A 20,642-nucleotide genomic window follows, 5' to 3' on the forward strand; every position below is an offset into this window, starting at 1 on the left:
ACAGGCACCATGCCGACTTATTTCAGGGAGAGTAATGCTTCTAACTGTCTGTGCTTCGATTCTTCCCTGGGATTCCAGTAACAGATTCCGATGGACATGGGAAGGTTTACTGTAACCTGTGGACCTTCAACTTGACGATGAAACACAGATATTGCGTCGGAATTGAATACAACAGGCACGAAGCCGACTTATTTCCGGGAGAGTAATGCTTCTAACTGTCTGTGCTTCGATTCTTTCTTGGGATTCCAGTAACAGATTCCGATGGACATGGGAAGGTTTACTGTAACCTGTGGACCTTCAACTTGACGATGAAACACAGATATTGCGTCGGAATTGAATACAACAGGCACGATGACGACTCATTTCCGGGAGAGTAATGCTTCTAACTGTCTGTGCCTCGATTCTTCCCTGGGATTCCAGTAACAGATTCCGATGGACATGGGAAGGTTTACTGTAACCTGTGGACCTTCAACTTCACGATTAAACTTAGATATTGCGTCGGAATTGAATACAACAGGCACCATGCCGACTTATTTCAGGGAGTGTAATGCTTCTAACTGTCTGTGCTTCGATTCTTCCCTGGGATTCCAGTAGCAGATTCCGATGGACATGGGAAGGTTTACTGTAACCTGTGGACCTTCAACTTGACGATGAAACACAGATATTGCGTCGTAATTGAATACAACAGGCACCATGCCGACTTATTTCAGGGAGAGTAATTCTTCTAACTGTCTGTGCTTCGATTCTTCCCTGGGATTCCAGTAACAGATTCCGATGGACATGGGAGGGTTTACTGTAACCTGTGGACCTTCAACTTGACGATGAAACACAGATATAGCGTCGGAATTGAATACAACAGGCACCATGCCGACTTATTTCAGGGAGAGTAATGCTTCTAACTGTCTGTGCTTCGATTCTTTCCTGGGATTCCAGTAACAGATTCCGATGGACATGGGAAGGTTTACTGTAACCTGTGGACCTTCAACTTGACGATGAAACACAGATATAGCGTCGGAATTGAATACAACAGGCACCATGCCGACTTATTTCAGGGAGAGTAATGCTTCTAACTGTCTGTGCTTCGATTCTTTCCTGGGATTCCAGTAACAGATTCCGATGGACATGGGAAGGTTTACTGTAACCTGTGGACCTTCAACTTGACGATGAAACACAGATATACCGTCGGAATTGAATACAAAAGGCACCATGCCGATTTATTTTAGGGAGATTACTGCTTCTAACTGTCAGTGCTTCGATTCTTTCCTGGGATTCCAGTAATAGATTCCGATGGACATGGGAAGGTTTGCTGTAACCCGTGGACGCTCAACTTGACGATGAAACACATAAATAGCGTCGGAATTGAATACAACAGGCACCATGCCGACTTATTTCAGGGAGAGTAATGCTTCTAACTGTCTGTGCTTCGATTCTTCCCTGGGATTCCAGTAACAGATTCCGATGGACATGGGAAGGTTTACTGTAACCTGTGGACCTTCAACTTGACGATCAAACACAGATATTGCGTCGGAATTGAATACAACAGACACCATGCCGACTTATTTCAGGGAGAGTAATGCTTCTAACTGTCTGTGCTTCGATTCTTCCCTGGGATTCCAGTAACAGATTCCGATGGACATGGGAAGGTTTACTGTAACCTGTGGACCTTCAACTTGACGATGAAACACAGATATTGCGTCGGAAGTGAATACAACAGGCACCATGCCGACTTATTTCAGGGAGAGTAATGCTTCTAACTGTCTGTGCTTCGATTCTTCCCTGGGATTCCAGTAACAGATTCCGATGGACATGGGAAGGTTTACTGTAACCTGTGGACCTTCAACTTGACGATCAAACACAGATATTGCGTCGGAATTGAATACAGCAGACACCATGCCGACTTATTTCAGGGAGAGTAATGCTTCTAACTGTCTGTGCTTCGATTCTTCCCTGGGATTCCAGTAACAGATTCCGATGGACATGGGAAGGTTTACTGTAACCTGTGGACCTTCAACTTGACGATGAAACACAGATATTGCGTCGGAAGTGAATACAACAGGCACCATGCCGACTTATTTCAGGGAGAGTAATGCTTCTAACTGTCTGTGCTTCGATTCTTCCCTGGGATTCCAGTAACAGATTCCGATGGACATGGGAAGGTTTACTGTAACCTGTGGACCTTCAACTTGACGATGAAACACAGATATAGCGTCGGAATTGAATACAACAGGCACCATGCCGACTTATTTCAGGGAGAGTAATGCTTCTAACTGTCTGTGCTTCGATTCTTCCCTGGGACTCCAGTAACAGATTCCGATGGACATGGGAAGGTTTCCTGTAACCTGTGGACCTTCAGCTTGACGATGAAACACAGATATAGCGTCGGAATTGAATACAACAGGCACCATGGCGACTTATTTCCCTGAGAGTAATGCCTCTAACTGTCTGTGCTTCGATTCTTCCCTGGGATTCCAGTAACAGATTCCGATGGACATGGGAAGGTTTACTGTAACCTGTGGACCTTCAACTTGACGATGAAACACAGATATTGCGTCGGAATTGAATACAACAGGCACCATGCCGACTTATTTCAGGGAGAGTAATGCTTCTAACTGTCTGTGCTTCGATTCTTTCCTGGGATTCCAGTAACAGATTCCGATGGACATGGGAAGGTTTACTGTAACCTGTGGACCTTCAACTTGACGATGAAACACAGATATAGCGTCGGAATTGAATACAAAAGGCACCATGCCGATTTATTTTAGGGAGAGTACTGCTTCTAACTGTCAGTGCTTCGATTCTTTCCTGGGATTCCAGTAATAGATTCCGATGGACATGGGAAGGTTTGCTGTAACCCGTGGACGCTCAACTTGACGATGAAACACATAAATAGCGTCGGAATTGAATACAACAGGCACCATGCCGACTTATTTCAGGGAGAGTAATGCTTCTAACTGTCTGTGCTTCGATTCTTCCCTGGGATTCCAGTAACAGATTCCGATGGACATGGGAAGGTTTACTGTAACCTGTGGACCTTCAACTTGACGATCAAACACAGATATTGCGTCGGAATTGAATACAGCAGACACCATGCCGACTTATTTCAGGGAGAGTAATGCTTCTAACTGTCTGTGCTTCGATTCTTCCCTGGGATTCCAGTAACAGATTCCGATGGACATGGGAAGGTTTACTGTAACCTGTGGACCTTCAACTTGACGATGAAACACAGATATTGCGTCGGAATTGAATACAACAGGCACCATGCCGACTTATTTCAGGGAGAGTAATGCTTCTTACTGTCTGTGCTTCGATTCTTCCCTGGGATTCCAGTAACAGATTCCGATGGACATGGGAAGGTTTACTGTAACCTGTGGACCTTCAACTTGACGATGAAACACAGATATTGCGTCGGAATTGAATACAACAGGCACCATGCCGACTTATTTCAGGGAGAGTAATGCTTCTAACTGTCTGTGCTTCGATTCTTCCCTGGGATTCCAGTAACAGATTCCGATGGACATGGGAAGGTTTACTGTAACCTGTGGACCTTCTACTTGACGATGAAACACAGATATTGCGTCGGAATTGAATACAACAGGCACCATGCCGACTTATTTCAGGGAGAGTAATGCTTCTAACTGTCTTTGCTTCGATTCTTCCCTGGGATTCCAGTAACAGATTCCGATGGACATGGGAAGGTTTACTGTAACCTGTGGACCTTCAACTTGACGATGAAACACAGATATTGCGTCGGAATTGAATACAACAAGCACCATACCGACTTATTTCCGGGAGAGTAATGCTTCTAACTGTCTGTGCTTCGATTCTTTCCTGGGATTCCAGTAACAGATTCCGATGGACATGGGAAGGTTTACTGGAACCTGTGGACCTTCAACTTGACGATGAAACACAGATAATGCGTCGGAATTGAATACAACAGGCACGATGTCGACTTATTTCCGGGAGAGTAATGCTTCTAACTGTCTGTGCTTCGATTCTTCCCTGGGATTCCAGTAACAGATTCCGATGGACATGAGAAGGTTTACTGTAACCTGTGGACCTTCAACTTGACGATGAAACACAGATATTGCGTCGGAATTGAATACAACAGGCACCATGCCGACTTATTTCCGGGAGAGTAATGCTTCTAACTGTCTGTGGTTTGATTCTTCCCTGGGATTCCAGTAACAGATTCCGATGGACATGGGAAGGTTTACTGTAACCTGTGGACCTTCAACTTGACGATGAAACACAGATATAGCGTCGGAATTGAATACAACAGGCACCATGCCGATTTATTTCAGGGAGAGTAATGCTTCTAACTGTCTGTGCTTCGATTCTTTCCTGGGATTCCAGTAATAGATTCCGATGGACATGGGATGGTTTGCTGTAACCCGTGGACGCTCAACTTGACGATGAAACACATAAATAGCGTCGGAATTGAATACAACAGGCACCATGCCGACATATTTCAGGGAGAGTAATGCTTCTAACTGTCTGTGCTTCGATTCTTCACTGGGATTCCAGTAACAGATTCCGATGGACATGGGAAGGTTTACTGTAACCTGTGGACCTTCAACTTGACGATGAAACACAGATATTGCGTCGGAATTGAATACAACAGGCACCATGCCGACTTATTTCAGGGAGAGTAATGCTTCTAACTGTCTGTGCTTCGATTCTTCCCTGGGATTCCAGTAACAGATTCCTATGGACATGGGAAGGTTTACTGTAACCTGTGTACCTTCAACTTGACGATGAAACACAGATATTGCGTCGGAATTGAATACAACAGGCACCATGCCGACTTATTTCAGGGAGAGTAATGCATCTCACTGTCTGTGCTTCGATTCTTCCCTGGGATTCCAGTAACAGATTCCGATGGACATGGGAAGGTTTACTGTAACCTGTGGACCTTCAACTTGACTATGAAACACAGACATTGCGTCGGAATTGAATACGACAGGCACCATGCCGACATATTTCCGGGAGAGTAATGCTTCTAACTGTCTGTGCTTCGATTCTTCCCTGGGATTCCAGTAACAGATTCCGATGGACATGGGAAGGTTTACTGTAACCTGTGGACCTTCAACCTGACGATGAAACTCAGATATTGCGTCGGAATTGAATACAACAGGCACCATGCCGACTTATTTCAGGGAGAGTAATGCTTCTAACTGTCTGTGCTTCGATTCTTCCCTGGGATTCCAGTAACAGATTCCGATGGACATGGGAAGGTTTACTGTAACCTGTGGACCTTCAACTTGACGATGAAACACAGATATTGCGTCGGAATTGAATACAACAGGCACGAAGCCGACTTATTTCCGGGAGAGTAATGCTTCTAACTGTCTGTGCTTCGATTCTTTCCTGGGATTCCAGTAACAGATTCCGATGGACATGGGAAGGTTTACTGTAACCTGTGGACCTTCAACTTGACGATGAAACACAGATATTGCGTCGGAATTGAATACAACAGGCACGATGACGACTCATTTCCGGGAGAGTAATGCTTCTAACTGTCTGTGCCTCGATTCTTCCCTGGGATTCCAGTAACAGATTCCGATGGACATGGGAAGGTTTACTGTAACCTGTGGACCTTCAACTTCACGATGAAACTTAGATATTGCGTCGGAATTGAATACAACAGGCACCATGCCGACTTATTTCCGGGAGTGTAATGCTTCTAACTGTCTGTGCTTCGATTCTTCCCTGGGATTCCAGTAGCAGATTCCGATGGACATGGGAAGGTTTACTGTAACCTGTGGACCTTCAACTTGACGATGAAACACAGATATTGCGTCGTAATTGAATACAACAGGCACCATGCCGACTTATTTCAGGGAGAGTAATTCTTCTAACTGTCTGTGCTTCGATTCTTCCCTGGGATTCCAGTAACAGATTCCGATGGACATGGGAGGGTTTACTGTAACCTGTGGACCTTCAACTTGACGATGAAACACAGATATAGCGTCGGAATTGAATACAACAGGCACCATGCCGACTTATTTCAGGGAGAGTAATGCTTCTAACTGTCTGTGCTTCGATTCTTTCCTGGGATTCCAGTAACAGATTCCGATGGACATGGAAGGTTTACTGTAACCTGTGGACCTTCAACTTGACGATGAAACACAGATATAGCGTCGGAATTGAATACAACAGGCACCATGCCGACTTATTTCAGGGAGAGTAATGCTTCTAACTGTCTGTGCTTCGATTCTTTCCTGGGATTCCAGTAACAGATTCCGATGGACATGGGAAGGTTTACTGTAACCTGTGGACCTTCAACTTGACGATGAAACACAGATATAGCGTCGGAATTGAATACAAAAGGCACCATGCCGATTTATTTTAGGGAGAGTACTGCTTCTAACTGTCAGTGCTTCGATTCTTTCCTGGGATTCCAGTAATAGATTCCGTTGGACATGGGAAGGTTTGCTGTAACCCGTGGACGCTCAACTTGACGATGAAACACATAAATAGCGTCGGAATTGAATACAACAGGCACCATGCCGACTTATTTCAGGGAGAGTAATGCTTCTAACTGTCTGTGCTTCGATTCTTCCCTGGGATTCCAGTAACAGATTCCGATGGACATGGGAAGGTTTACTGTAACCTGTGGACCTTCAACTTGACGATCAAACACAGATATTGCGTCGGAATTGAATACAACAGACACCATGCCGACTTATTTCAGGGAGAGTAATGCTTCTAACTGTCTGTGCTTCGATTCTTCCCTGGGATTCCAGTAACAGATTCCGATGGACATGGGAAGGTTTACTGTAACCTGTGGACCTTCAACTTGACGATGAAACACAGATATTGCGTCGGAATTGAATACAACAGGCACCATGCCGACTTATTTCCGGGAGAGTAATGCTTCTAACTGTCTGTGCTTCGATTCTTCCCTGGGATTCCAGTAACAGATTCCGATGGACATGGGAAGGTTTACTGTAACCTGTGGACCTTCAACTTGACGATGAAACACAGATATTGCGTCGGAATTGAATACAACAGGCACCATGCCGACTTATTTCAGGGAGAGTAATGCTGCTAACTGTCTGTGCTTCGATTCTTCCCTGGGATTCCAGTAACAGATTCCGATGGACATGGGAAGGTTTACTGTAACCTGTGGACCTTCAACTTGACGATGAAACACAGATATTGCGTCGGAATTGAATACAACAGGCACCATGCCGACTTATTTCAGGGAGAGTAATGCTTCTAACTGTCTGTGCTTCGATTCTTCCCTGGGATTCCAGTAACAGATTCCGATGGACATGAGAAGGTTTACTGTAACCTGTGGACCTTCAACTTGACGATGAAACACAGATATTGCGTCGGAATTGAATACAACAGGCACCATGCCGACTTATTTCCGGGAGAGTAATGCTTCTAACTGTCTGTGGTTTGATTCTTCCCTGGGATTCCAGTAACAGATTCCGATGGACATGGGAAGGTTTACTGTAACCTGTGGACCTTCAACTTGACGATGAAACACAGATATAGCGTCGGAATTGAATACAACAGGCACCATGCCGATTTATTTCAGGGAGAGTAATGCTTCTAACTGTCTGTGCTTCGATTCTTTCCTGGGATTCCAGTAATAGATTCCGATGGACATGGGATGGTTTGCTGTAACCCGTGGACGCTCAACTTGACGATGAAACACATAAATAGCGTCGGAATTGAATACAACAGGCACCATGCCGACATATTTCAGGGAGAGTAATGCTTCTAACTGTCTGTGCTTCGATTCTTCACTGGGATTCCAGTAACAGATTCCGATGGACATGGGAAGGTTTACTGTAACCTGTGGACCTTCAACTTGACGATGAAACACAGATATTGCGTCGGAATTGAATACAACAGGCACCATGCCGACTTATTTCAGGGAGAGTAATGCTTCTAACTGTCTGTGCTTCGATTCTTCCCTGGGATTCCAGTAACAGATTCCTATGGACATGGGAAGGTTTACTGTAACCTGTGTACCTTCAACTTGACGATGAAACACAGATATTGCGTCGGAATTGAATACAACAGGCACCATGCCGACTTATTTCAGGGAGAGTAATGCATCTCACTGTCTGTGCTTCGATTCTTCCCTGGGATTCCAGTAACAGATTCCGATGGACATGGGAAGGTTTACTGTAACCTGTGGACCTTCAACTTGACTATGAAACACAGACATTGCGTCGGAATTGAATACGACAGGCACCATGCCGACATATTTCCGGGAGAGTAATGCTTCTAACTGTCTGTGCTTCGATTCTTCCCTGGGATTCCAGTAACAGATTCCGATGGACATGGGAAGGTTTACTGTAACCTGTGGACCTTCAACCTGACGATGAAACTCAGATATTGCGTCGGAATTGAATACAACAGGCACCATGCCGACTTATTTCAGGGAGAGTAATGCTTCTAACTGTCTGTGCTTCGATTCTTCCCTGGGATTCCAGTAACAGATTCCGATGGACATGGGAAGGTTTACTGTAACCTGTGGACCTTCAACTTGACGATGAAACACAGATATTGCGTCGGAATTGAATACAACAGGCACGAAGCCGACTTATTTCCGGGAGAGTAATGCTTCTAACTGTCTGTGCTTCGATTCTTTCCTGGGATTCCAGTAACAGATTCCGATGGACATGGGAAGGTTTACTGTAACCTGTGGACCTTCAACTTGACGATGAAACACAGATATTGCGTCGGAATTGAATACAACAGGCACGATGACGACTCATTTCCGGGAGAGTAATGCTTCTAACTGTCTGTGCCTCGATTCTTCCCTGGGATTCCAGTAACAGATTCCGATGGACATGGGAATGTTTACTGTAACCTGTGGACCTTCAACTTCACGATGAAACTTAGATATTGCGTCGGAATTGAATACAACAGGCACCATGCCGACTTATTTCCGGGAGTGTAATGCTTCTAACTGTCTGTGCTTCGATTCTTCCCTGGGATTCCAGTAGCAGATTCCGATGGACATGGGAAGGTTTACTGTAACCTGTGGACCTTCAACTTGACGATGAAACACAGATATTGCGTCGTAATTGAATACAACAGGCACCATGCCGACTTATTTCAGGGAGAGTAATTCTTCTAACTGTCTGTGCTTCGATTCTTCCCTGGGATTCCAGTAACAGATTCCGATGGACATGGGAGGGTTTACTGTAACCTGTGGACCTTCAACTTGACGATGAAACACAGATATAGCGTCGGAATTGAATACAACAGGCACCATGCCGACTTATTTCAGGGAGAGTAATGCTTCTAACTGTCTGTGCTTCGATTCTTTCCTGGGATTCCAGTAACAGATTCCGATGGACATGGGAAGGTTTACTGTAACCTGTGGACCTTCAACTTGACGATGAAACACAGATATAGCGTCGGAATTGAATACAACAGGCACCATGCCGACTTATTTCAGGGAGAGTAATGCTTCTAACTGTCTGTGCTTCGATTCTTTCCTGGGATTCCAGTAACAGATTCCGATGGACATGGGAAGGTTTACTGTAACCTGTGGACCTTCAACTTGACGATGAAACACAGATATAGCGTCGGAATTGAATACAAAAGGCACCATGCCGATTTATTTTAGGGAGAGTACTGCTTCTAACTGTCAGTGCTTCGATTCTTTCCTGGGATTCCAGTAATAGATTCCGTTGGACATGGGAAGGTTTGCTGTAACCCGTGGACGCTCAACTTGACGATGAAACACATAAATAGCGTCGGAATTGAATACAACAGGCACCATGCCGACTTATTTCAGGGAGAGTAATGCTTCTAACTGTCTGTGCTTCGATTCTTCCCTGGGATTCCAGTAACAGATTCCGATGGACATGGGAAGGTTTACTGTAACCTGCGGACCTTCAACTTGACGATCAAACACAGATATTGCGTCGGAATTGAATACAACAGACACCATGCCGACTTATTTCAGGGAGAGTAATGCTTCTAACTGTCTGTGCTTCGATTCTTCCCTGGGATTCCAGTAACAGATTCCGATGGACATGGGAAGGTTTACTGTAACCTGTGGACCTTCAACTTGACGATGAAACACAGATATTGCGTCGGAATTGAATACAACAGGCACCATGCCGACTTATTTCCGGGAGAGTAATGCTTCTAACTGTCTGTGCTTCGATTCTTCCCTGGGATTCCAGTAACAGATTCCGATGGACATGGGAAGGTTTACTGTAACCTGTGGACCTTCAACTTGACGATGAAACACAGATATTGCGTCGGAATTGAATACAACAGGCACCATGCCGACTTATTTCAGGGAGAGTAATGCTGCTAACTGTCTGTGCTTCGATTCTTCCCTGGGATTCCAGTAACAGATTCCGATGGACATGGGAAGGTTTACTGTAACCTGTGGACCTTCAACTTGACGATGAAACACAGATATAGCGTCGGAATTGAATACAACAGGCACCATGCCGACTTATTTCAGGGAGAGTAATGCTTCTAACTGTCTGTGCTTCGATTCTTCCCTGGGACTCCAGTAACAGATTCCGATGGACATGGGAAGGTTTCCTGTAACATGTGGACCTTCAGCTTGACGATGAAACACAGATATAGCGTCGGAATTGAATACAACAGGCACCATGGCGACTTATTTCCCTGAGAGTAATGCCTCTAACTGTCTGTGCTTCGATTCTTCCCTGGGATTCCAGTAACAGATTCCGATGGACATGGGAAGGTTTACTGTAACCTGTGGACCTTCAACTTGACGATGAAACACAGATATTGCGTCGGAATTGAATACAACAGGCACCATGCCGACTTATTTCAGGGAGAGTAACGCTTCTAACTGTCTGTGCTTCGATTCTTCCCTGGGATTCCAGTAACAGATTCCGATGGACATGGGAAGGTTTACTGTAACCTGTGGACCTTCAACTTGACGATGAAACACAGATATTGCGTCGGAATTGAATACAACAGGCACCATGCCGACTTATTTCAGGGAGAGTAATGCTTCTAACTGTCTGTGCTTCGATTCTTCCCTGGGATTCCAGTAACAGATTCCGATGGACATGGGAAGGTTTATTGTAACCTGTGGACCTTCAACTTGACGATGAAACACAGATATTGCGTCGGAATTGAATACAACAGGCACCATGCCGACTTATTTCCGGGAGAGTAATGCTTCTAATTGTCTGTGCTTCGATTCTTTCCTGGGATTCCAGTAACAGATTCCGATGGACATGGGAAGGTTTACTGTAACCTGTGGACCTTCAACTTGACGATGAAACACAGATATTGCGTCGGAATTGAATACAAGAGGCACGATGACGACTTATTTCCGGGAGAGTAATGCTTCTAACTGTCTGTGTTTCGATTCTTCCCTGGGATTCCAGTAACAGATTCCGATGGACATGGGAAGGTTTACTGTAACCTGTGGACCTTCAACTTGACGATTAAACTTAGATATTGCGTCGGAATTGAATACAACAGGCACCATGCCGACTTATTTCCGGGAGTGTAATGCTTCTAACTGTCTGTGCTTCGATTCTTCTCTGGGATTCCAGTAACAGATTCCGATGGACATGGGAAGGTTTACTGTAACCTGTGGACCTTCAACTTGACGATGAAACACAGATATAGCGTCGGAATTGAATACAACAGGCACCATGCCGACTTATTTCAGGGAGAGTAATGCTTCTAACTGTCTGTGCTTTGATTCCTTCCTGGGATTCCAGTAACAGATTCCGATGGACATGGGAAGGTTTACTGTAATCTGTGGACCTTCAACTTGACGATGAAACACAGATATAGCGTCGGAATTGAATACAAAAGGCACCATGCCGACTTATTTCAGGGAGAGTAATGCTTCTAACTGTCTGTGCATCGATTCTTTCCTGGCATTCCAGTAACAGATTCCGATGGACATGGGAAGGTTTACTGTAACCTGTGGACCTTCAATTTGACGATGAAACACAGATATAGCGTCGGAATTGAATAAAAAAGGCACCATGCCGATTTATTTCAGGGAGAGTACTGCTTCTAACTGTCTGTGCTTCGATTCTTTCCTGGGATTCCAGTAATAGATTCCGATGGACATGGGAAGGTTTGCTGTAACCCGTGGACGCTCAACTTGACGATGAAACACATAAATAGCGTCGGAATTTGAATACAACAGGCACCATGCCGACTTATTTCAGGGAGAGTAATGCTTCTAACTGTCTGTGCTTCGATTCTTCCCTGGGATTCCAGTAACAGATTCCGATGGACATGGGAAGGTTTACTGTAACCTGTGGACCTTCAACTTGACGATGAAACACAGATATTGCGTTGGAATTGAATACAACAGGCACCATGCCGACTTATTTCAGGGTGAGTAATGCTTCTAACTGTCTGTGCTTCGATTCTTCCCTGGATTCCAGTAACAGATTCCGATGGACATGGGAAGGTTTACTGTAACCTGTGGACCTTCAACTTGACGATGAAACACAGATATTGCGTCGGAATTGAATACAACAGGCACCATGCCGACTTATTTCAGGGAGAGTAATGCTTCTAACTGTCTGTGCTTCGATTCTTCCCTGGGATTCCAGTAACAGATTCCGATGGACATGGGAAGGTTTACTGTAACCTGTGGATCTTCAACTTGACGATGAAACACAGATATTGCGTCGGAATTGAATACAACAGGCACCATGCGGACTTATTTCCGGGAGAGTAATGCTTCTAACTGTCTGTGCTTCGATTCTTCACTGGGATTCCAGTAACAGATTCCGATGGACATGGGAAGGTTTACTGTAACCTGTGGACCTTCAACTTGACGATGAAACACAGATATTGCGTCGGAATTGAATACAACAGGCACCATGCCGACTTATTTCTGGGAGAGTAATGCTTCTAACTGTCTGTGCTTCGATTCTTCCCTGGGATTCCAGTAACAGATTCCGATGGACATGGGAAGGTTTAATGTAACCTGTGGACCTTCAACTTGACGATGAAACACAGATATTGCGTCGGAATTGAATACAACAGGCACCATGCCGACTTATTTCAGGGAGAGCAATGCTTCTAACTGTCTGTGCTTCGATTCTTCCCTGGGATTCCTGTAACAGATTCCGGTGGACATGGGAAGGTTTACTGTAACCTGTGGACCTTCAACTTGACGATAAAACACAGATATTGCGTCGGAATTGAATACAACAGGCACCATGCCGACTTATTTCCGGGAGAGTAATGCTCCTATCTGTCTGTGCTTCGATTCTTCCCTGGGATTCCAGTAACAGATTAAGATGGACATGGGAAGGTTTACTGTAACCTGTGGTCCTTCAACATGACGATGAAACACAGATATTGCGTCGGAATTGAATACAACAGGCACCATGCCGACTTATTTACGGGAGAGTAATGCTTCTAACTGTCTGTGCTTCGATTCTTCCCTGGGATTTCAGTAACAGATTCCGATGGACATGGGAAGGTTTACTGTAACCTGTGGACCTTCAACTTGACGATGAAACACAGATATTGCGTCGGAATTGAATACAACAGGCACCATGCCGACTTATTTCAGGGAGAGTAATGCTTCTAACTGCCTGTGCTTCGATTCTTCCCTGGGATTCCAGTAACAGATTCCGATGGACATGGGAAAGTTTACTGTAACCTGTGGACCTTCAACTTGACGATGAAACACAGATATTGCGTCGGAATTGAATACAACAGGCACCATGCCGACTTATTTCAGGGAGAGTAATGCTTCTAACTGTCTGTGCTTCGATTCTTCCCTGGGATTCCAGTAACAGATTCCGATGGACATGGGAAGGTTTACTGTAACCTGTGGACCTTCAACTTGACGATGAAACACAGATATTGCGTCGGATTTGAATACAACAGGCACCATGCCGACTTATTTCAGGGAGAGTAATGCTTCTAACTGTCTGTGCTTCGATTCTTCCCTGGGATTCCAGTAACAGATTCCGATGGACATGGGAAGGTTTACTGTAACCTGTGGACCTTCAACTTGACGATGAAACACAGATATTGCGTCGGAATTGAATACAACAGGCACCATGCCGACTTATTTCAGGGTGAGTAATGCTTCTAACTGTCTGTGCTTCGATTCTTCCCTGGGATTCCAGTAACAGATTCCGATGGACATGGGAAGGTTTACTGTAACCTGTGGACCTTCAACTTGACGATGAAACACAGATATTGCGTCGGAATTGAATACAACAGGCACCATGCCGACTTATTTCAGGGAGAGTAATGTTTCTAACTGTCTGTGCTTCGATTCTTCCCTGGGATTCCAGTAACAGATTCCGATGGACATGGGAAGGTTTACTGTAACCTGTGGACCTTCAACTTGACGATGAAACACAGATATTGCGTCGGAATTGAATACAACAGGCACCATGCGGACTTATATCAGGGAGAGTAATGCTTCTAACTGTCTGTGCTTCGATTCTTCCCTGGGATTCCAGTAACAGATTCCGATGGACATGGGAAGGTTTACTGTAACCTGTGGACCTTCAACTTGACGATGAAACACAGATATTGCGTCGGAATTGAATACAACAGGCACCATGCCGACTTATTCCAGGGAGAGTAATGCTTCTAACTGTCTGTGCTTCGATTCTTCCCTGGGACTCCAGTAACAGATTCCGATGGACATGGGAAGGTTTACTGTAACCTGTGGACCTTCATTTTGACGATGAAACACAGATATAGCGTCGGAATTGAATACAACAGGCACCATGCCGACTTATTTCCGTGAGGGTAATGCTTCTAACTGTCTGTGCTTCGATTCTTCCCTGGGATTCCAGTAACAGATTCCGATGGACATGGGAAGGTTTACTGTAACCTGTGGACCTTCAACTTGACGATGAAACACAGATATTGCGTCGGAATTGAATACAACAGGCACCATGCCGGCTTATTTCAGGGAGAGTAATGCTTCTAACTGCCTGTGCTTCGATTCTTCCCTGGGATTCCAGTAACAGATTCCGATGGACATGGAAAAGTTTACTGTAACCTGTGGACCTTCAACTTGACGATGAAACACAGATATTGCGTCGGAATTGAATACAACAGGCATCATGCCGACTTATTTCAGGGAGAGTAATGCTTCTAACTGTCTGTGCTTCGATTCTTCGCTGGGATTCCAGTAATAGATTCCGATGGACATGGGAAGGTTTACTGTAACCTGTGGACCTTCAACTTGACGATGAAACACAGATATTGCGTCGGATTTGAATACAACAGGCACCATGCCGACTTATTTCAGGGAGAGTAATGCTTCTAACTGTCTGTGCTTCGATTCTTCCCTGGGATTCCAGTAACAGATTCCGATGGACATGGGAAGGTTTACTGTAACCTGTGGACCTTCAACTTGACGATGAAACACAGATATTGCGTCGGATTTGAATACAACAGGTACCATGCCGACTTATTTCAGGGAGAGTAATGCTTCTAACTGTCTGTGCTTCGATTCTTCCCTGGGATTCCAGTAACAGATTCCGATGGACATGGGAAGGTTTACTGTAACCTGTGGACCTTCAACTTGACGATGAAACACAGATATTGCGTCGGAATTGAATACAACAGGCACCATGCCGACTTATTTCAGGGAGAGTAATGCTTCTAACTGTCTGTGCTTCGATTCTTCCCTGGGATTCCTGTAACAGATTCCGATGGACATTTGAAGGTTTACTGTAACCTGTGGACCTTCAACTTGACGATGAAACACAGTTATTGCGTCGGAATTGAATACAACAGGCACCATGCCAACTTATTTCCGGGAGAGTAATGCTTCTAACTGTCTGTGCTTCGATTCTTCCCTGGGATTCCAGTAACAGATTAAGATGGACATGGGAAGGTTTACTGTAACTTGTGGACCTTCAACTTGACGATGAAACACAGATATTGCGTCGGAATTGAATACAACAGGCACCATGCCGACTTATTTCCGGGAGAGTAATGCTTCTAACTGTCTGTGCTTCGATTCTTCCCTGGGATTCCAGTAACAGATTCCGATGGACATGGGAAGGTTTACTGTAACCTGTGGACCATCAACTTGACGATGAAACACAGATATTGCGTCGGAATTGAATACAACAGGCACCATGCCGGCTTATTTCAGGGAGAGTAATGCTTCTAACTGCCTGTGCTTCGATTCTTCCCTGGGATTCCAGTAACAGATTCCGATGGACATGGAAAAGTTTACTGTAACCTGTGGACCTTCAACTTGACGATGAAACACAGATATTGCGTCGGAATTGAATACAACAGGCACCATGCCGACTTATTTCAGGGAGAGTAATGCTTCTAACTGTCTGTGCTTCGATTCTTCGCTGGGATTCCAGTAATAGATTCCGATGGACATGGGAAGGTTTACTGTAACCTGTGGACCTTCAACTTGACGATGAAACACAGATATTGCGTCGGATTTGAATACAACAGGCACCATGCCGACTTATTTCAGGGAGAGTAATGCTTCTAACTGTCTGTGCTTCGATTCTTCCCTGGGATTCCAGTAACAGATTCCGATGGACATGGGAAGGTTTACTGTAACCTGTGGACCTTCAACTTGACGATGAAACACAGATATTGCGTCGGAATTGAATACAACAGGCACCATGCCGACTTATTTCAGGGAGAGTAATGCTTCTAACTGTCTGTGCTTCGATTCTTCCCTGGGATTCCTGTAACAGATTCCGATGGACATGGGAAGGTTTACTGTAACCTGTGGACCTTCAACTTGACGATGAAACACAGATATTGCGTCGGAATTGAATACAACAGGCACCATGCCGACTTATTGCCGGGAGGGTAATGCTTCTAACTGTCTGTGCTTCGATTCTTCCCTGGGATTCCAGTAACGGATTAAGATGGACACGGGAAGGTTTACTGTAACCTGTGGACCTTCAACATGACGATGAAACACGGATATTGCGTCGGAATTGAATACAACAGGCACCATGCCGACTTATTTCCGGGAGAGTAATGCTTCTAACTGTCTGTGCTCCGATTCTTCCCTGGGATTCCAGTAACAGATTCCGATGGACATGGGAAGGTTTACTGTAACCTGTGGACCTTCAACTTGACGATGAAACACAGATATTGCGTCGGAATTGAATACAACAGGCACCATGCCGACTTATTTCAGGGAGAGTAATGCTTCTAACTGCCTGTGCTTCGATTCTTCCCTGGGGATTCCAGTAACAGATTCCGATGGACATGGGAAAGTTTACTGTAACCTGTGGACCTTCAACTTGACGATGAAACACAGATATTGCGTCGGAATTGAATACAACAGGCACCATGCCGACTTATTTCAGGGAGAGTAATGCTTCTAACTGTCTGTGCTTCGATTCTTCCCTGGGATTCCAGTAACAGATTCCGATGGACATGGGAAGGTTTACTGTAACCTGTGGACCTTCAACTTGACGATAAAACACAGATATTGCGTCGGATTTGAATACAACAGGCACCATGCCGACTTATTTCAGGGAGAGTAATGCTTCTAACTGTCTGTGCTTCGATTCTTCCCTGGGATTCCAGTAACAGATTCCGATGGACATGGGAAGGTTTACTGTAACCTGTGGATCTTCAACTTGACGATGAAACACAGATATTGCGTCGGAATTGAATACAACAGGCACCATGCCGACTTATATCAGGGTGAGTAATGCTTCTAACTGTCTGTGCTTCGATTCTTCCCTGGGATTCCAGTAACAGATTCCGATGGACATGGGAAGGTTTACTGTAACCTGTGGACCTTCAACTTGACGATGAAACACAGATATTGCGTCGGAATTGAATACAACAGGCACCATGCCGACTTATTTCAGGGAGAGTAATGTTTCTAACTGTCTGTGCTTCGATTCTTCCCTGGGATTCCAGTAACAGATTCCGATGGACATGGAAAGGTTTACTGTAACCTGTGGACCTTCAACTTGACGATGAAACACAGATATTGCGTCGGAATTGAATACAACAGGCACCATGCGGACTTATTTCAGGGAGAGTAATGCTTCTAACTGTCTGTGCTTCGATTCTTCCCTGGGATTCCAGTAACAGATTCCGATGGACATGGGAAGGTTTACTGTAACCTGTGGACCTTCAACTTGACGATGAAACACAGATATTGCGTCGGAATTGAATACAACAGGCACCATGCCGACTTATTTCAGGGAGAGTAATGCTTCTAACTGTCTGTGCTTCGATTCTTCCCTGGGACTCCAGTAACAGATTCCGATGGACATGGGAAGGTTTACTGTAACCTGTGGACCTTCAACTTGACGATGAAACACAGATATAGCGTCGGAATTGAATACAACAGGCACCATGCCGACTTATTTCCGTGAGGGTAATGCTTCTAACTGTCTGTGCTTCGTTTCTTCCCTGGGATTCCAGTAACAGATTCCGATGGACATGGGAAGGTTTACTGTAACTTGTGGACCTTCAACTTGACGATGAAACACAGATATTGCGTCGGAACTGAATACAACAGGCACCATGCCGACTTATTTCAGGGAGAGTAATGCTTCTAACTCTCTGTGCTTCGATTCTTCCCTGGGATTCCAGTAACAGATTCCGATGGACATGGGAAGGTTTACTGTAACCTGTGGACCTTCAACTTGACGATGAAACACAGATATTGCGTCGGAATTGAATACAAAAGGCACCATGCCGACTTATTTCCGGGAGAGTAATGCTTCTAACTGTCTGTGCTTCGATTCTTCCCTGGGATTCCAGTAACAGATTAAGATGGACATGGGAAGGTTTACTGTAACTTGTGGACCTTCAACTTGACGATGAAACACAGATATTGCGTCGGAATTGAATACAACAGGCACCATGCCGACTTATTTCCGGGAGAGTAATGCTTCTAACTGTCTGTGCTTCGATTCTTCCCTGGGATTCCAGTAACAGATTCCGATGGACATGGGAAGGTTTACTGTAACCTGTGGACCTTCAACTTGACGATGAAACACAGATATTGCGTCGGAATTGAATACAACAGGCACCATGCCGGCTTATTTCAGGGAGAGTAATGCTTCTAACTGCCTGTGCTTCGATTCTTCCCTGGGATTCCAGTAACAGATTCCCATGGACATGGAAATGTTTACTGTAACCTGTGGACCTTCAACTTGACGATGAAACACAGATATTGCGTCGGAATTGAATACAACAGGCACCATGCCGACTTATTTCAGGGAGAGTAATGCTTCTAACTGTCTGTGCTTCGATTCTTCGCTGGGATTCCAGTAACAGATTCCGATGGACATGGGAAGGTTTACTGTAACCTGTGGACCTTTAACTTGACGATGAAACACAGATACTGCGTCGGACTTGAATACAACAGGCACCATGCCGACTTATTTCAGGGAGAGTAATGCTTCTAACTGTCTGTGCTTCGATTCTTCCCTGGGATTCCAGTAACAGATTCCGATGGACATAAGAAGGTTTACTGTAACCTGTGGACCTTCAACTTGACGATGAACCACAGATATTGCGTCGGATTTGAATACAACAGGCACCATGCCGACTTATTTCAGGGAGAGTAATGCTTCTAACTGTCTGTGCTTCGATTCTTCCCTGGGATTCCAGTAACAGATTCCGATGGACATGGGAAGGTTTACTATAACCTGTGGACCTTCAACTTGACGATGAAACACAGATATTGCGTCGGAATTGAATACAACAGGCACCATGCCGACTTATTTCCGGGAGAGTAATGCTTCTAACTGTCTGTGCTTCGATTCTTTCCTGGGATTCCAGTAATAGATACCGATGGACATGGGAAGGTTTGCTGTAACCCGTGGACGCTCAACTTGACGATGAAACACATAAATAGCGTCGGAATTGAATACAACAGGCACCATGCCGACTTATTTCCGGGAGAGTAATGCTTCTAACTGTCTGTGCTTCGATTCTTCCCTGGGATTCCAGTAACAGATTCCGATGGACATGGGAAGATTTACTGTAACCTGTGGACCTTCAACTCGACGATGAAACACAGATATTGCGTCGGAATTGAATACAACAGGCACCATGCCGACTTATTTCAGGGAGATTAATGCTTCTAACTGTCTGTGCTTCGATTCTTCCCTGGGATTCCAGTAACAGAATCCAATGGACATGGGAAGGTTTACTGTAACCTGTGGACCTTCAACTTGACGATGAAACACAGATATTGCGTCGGAATTGAATACAACAGGCACAATGCCGACTAATTTCAGGGAGAGTAATGCTTCTAACTGTCTGTGCTTCGATTCTTCCCTGGGATTCCAGTAACAGATTCCGATGGACATGGGAAGATTTACTGTAACCTGTGGACCTTCAACTTGACGATGAAACACAGATATTGCGTCGGAATTGAATACAACAGACACCATGCCGACTTATTTCAGGGAGAGGAATGCTTCTAACTGTCTGTGCTTCGATTCTCCCTGGGATTCCAGTAACAGATTAAGATGGACATGGGAAGGTTTACTGTAACCTGTGGACCTTCAACTTGACGATGAAACACAGATATTGCGTCGGAATTGAATACAACAAGCACCACGCCGAATTATTTCAGGGAGAGTAATGCTTCTAACTGTCTGTGCTTCGATTCTTCCCTTGGATTCCAGTAACAGATTCCGATGGACATGGGAAGGTTTACTGTAACCTGTGGA

The sequence above is a fragment of the Schistocerca piceifrons genome, chromosome 4 (assembly GCF_021461385.2).
Source record: "Schistocerca piceifrons isolate TAMUIC-IGC-003096 chromosome 4, iqSchPice1.1, whole genome shotgun sequence".
NCBI classification, from domain to species: domain Eukaryota; kingdom Metazoa; phylum Arthropoda; class Insecta; order Orthoptera; family Acrididae; genus Schistocerca; species Schistocerca piceifrons.